The sequence below is a fragment of the Amblyomma americanum genome, chromosome 2, assembly GCF_052857255.1.
Source record: "Amblyomma americanum isolate KBUSLIRL-KWMA chromosome 2, ASM5285725v1, whole genome shotgun sequence".
NCBI classification, from domain to species: domain Eukaryota; kingdom Metazoa; phylum Arthropoda; class Arachnida; order Ixodida; family Ixodidae; genus Amblyomma; species Amblyomma americanum.
Genome location: NC_135498.1, coordinates 95,717,398 through 95,720,064, shown reverse-complemented (window position 1 = coordinate 95,720,064; position 2,667 = coordinate 95,717,398). Strand labels below are relative to the sequence as shown.

The 2,667-nt window shown below is 51.3% G+C and overlaps 1 pseudogene; it reads left to right on the top strand.

Annotated features, from left to right (window-relative positions):
• Nucleotides 1-402: 402 nt before the first annotated feature.
• LOC144118834 (uncharacterized) lies at nucleotides 403-2,346 on the top strand (annotated as a pseudogene).
• Nucleotides 2,347-2,667: the final 321 nt, after the last annotated feature.

Genomic DNA, 2,667 nt, shown 5'->3' with positions numbered 1-2,667 from the left:
TATCGACCTCCATCTCGAAGGCACTCCAACCCCTAGAGTAGACAAACAGTCTGCGGGTGCTCGGCCTGTACCTACAATCTAACAGCCGAGCGACCTACACTGTACAGCAGCTCCAGGAGTAATCTGGGCAGTTGGCACACTTGATCCGCTGCATCTCCAAGAGTCGTATTGGGTGGCCGGGGAGATCCCGGCAGAGTGGAAGCATGCTAGGATTACGTTTATTCCTAAACCAGGGAAGAAAAGGCCTGTATTGAGAATCTTCGTCCCATCTTGCTGACGTCCTGATTGGCCAAATAGATAGAGCAAGTGGTCCAAAATAGGCGTCAGGGTTATGTGGAGGACAAAGAGTAGACACCTGAAACGATGATTGGCTTCAGGGCTAATTTACCTACGCAGGACGTCATGATACAATTCAAAAAAGACGTGGTTGACCCTGGATACGGCACGGGCACCAAGACTATCTTGGGGCATGAACTCCCTAAGGCTTTGACAATGTTACCCATGAGGCAATATTTAGGAACCTGCCGAACATAAGACGAGGCAATATTAACGAACCTATCGGACATAAAACCGGGTGGTAGGACCTTCCGATACATCAGATCATTTCTGGAGGGTAGGACTGCGGAGATTGTAGTCGTAGAAGTTAAATCCGATCCCTTCCCGTTGAGGGGCAGGGGGACACCACAAAAGTCGTTTTTATCGCCGTTCTTGTTTAATCTCACCTTGATCAAGATACCGGCGAGGCTGGCAGAGATATCGGGACTTAAACATACAGTCTATGCGGATGACATTACTCTATAGGTAACAAGTCGAAGCGAAGCGCAAATGGAGGACTCTACAACAGGCATTGCATATTGTGGAGGAGCTAGCAGGGGAGGCAAGACTCGTGCTCTCAGCCCACGTTCGAGCTTTTTGTGCTTAGGGATAAACCAAGAGGGATACATGCGAGGCACTATGGGCCGCCACCACTGCCGGAGGTGAAAGTGGGAGGTGCAGCGCTCGCTGAGGTCTAAACGATCAGGATCCTGGGTCTGTATCTGCAGACTAACAGGAATAGGGAGGCCCTAGAAAGGCTTAAAAATACGGTCAATGCTACCGTGAGGCTAATCAGGAGAATCGCCAATCGTAAGCGAGGGGTCAAGGAAAAGGACTTGTGTAAGCTGCTCCAGGCGTTTGTGCTCACTAGAATAGCGCATGCGATGCCTTATATGAAGATGGACGCCACGAAGAAAGGCCAGGTGGAGGCTATGATTAGGCATGCATATAAGGCGGCCCTTGGGTTGCCTAACAATGCGTCGACCGAAAGGCTGCTGGGATGAAAGGTGCACAACACCCTGGAACAACTGCGGGAGGCGCACTTGGTGATGCAGCTCAGTAGACTTTCCAAAAACGAGAGTAGGAGTGGATCAGCATTAGAGTTGATGCTCCGGCCGGGGACATGAAAATTCAGGTGAAGCGAGAAATGCACAAGGGCTCCTACAAAAACCTTTGCCCAAAAATATGCATCCGATACGCCACGATAACTGCAGGAAGGCAAGCCTGAGCTCTACATGCTAAGTACGGGAAGTACAACGGGGCAGTCTACATAGATGTCGCCGAGTATAAGAACAAGGACGCATTTGCAGTTGCGGGGGTGGACCGGCAGGAACGCTTGGTCGCCTCTGGATCAGTCAAAACCCGCTCCACAAAAACTCTAGAGGAGGCGGTGATAGCGCTAGCTATATCTAATACTAAACCTGACCTGATTTTCAGCGAATGTAATACAGCCATCCGAAATTTGGTGAGGGGCAAAATATCTGTCACAGCGGCACGATTGCTACATCGGGTCACAGGGCGAGTGACTGCGGAGTTGGAAATTTTCTGGGTACCTGCACACTCTGGGAACCCTGGGAACGAGGCGGCTCACATGAATCCTCGAGGTTTCGTCAGCCGAGCAGGTGAACCGGACGTTCCGGGGAGGTACACGAGAGATGGGCTGGCGTCCTTTCACGACGTTGCTAGCCATTACAAACTTGAGCGGAGAATTTACCCTCCCCCGGACAAGCAATTGGTCAAGGCGCAGGAGAGCGTCTGGCGAAGATTGCAGACTAGCTCTTTCTATACCCGTACGTGTTAAACAAAATCTACCCGGACGTTCAGCCGGAACGCAAATGGTGCCAGGAACTGGAAACCTATGACTACATATTACGGAGCTGTAGCATAGCGCCGCCAGCGTCGGATATTGTAGTGATCTTTCTCTCAAGCAGTGGGGGGCCGTTGTTGGCCAGCTCATACACGGTCGTTCAGACCAGGGCCGTGGAGTGGGCCACCCAGGTCGCCGTCAGCCATGGGCTGATGGCCATCTAGCACGGAATCGTCCGCACCTGCGTTCTGACGAAAATAAGGTTTTTTCATTCATCCATTCATCCAAGAGTCATGGAAAGTTACATCATGCAAATCGTGCAAGAATTGCAAATCAGCCATGTGAAGTTTCACGCACCTTATTAACGACACAGTCGAAGCGAGTTGAATCAGCTGAATTTCCTCCTGCGATTGGTGGTCTAAACAGCCCTTGGACTGCCCCGTAAACCTAGACACACCACGTGCTCTAGCTAGGGCTATGCAACACGGCAGAAGAGCTGGTGGAAGCCCAACAGACCATTCCGTTGCAGCAGAGGTACCACGCCA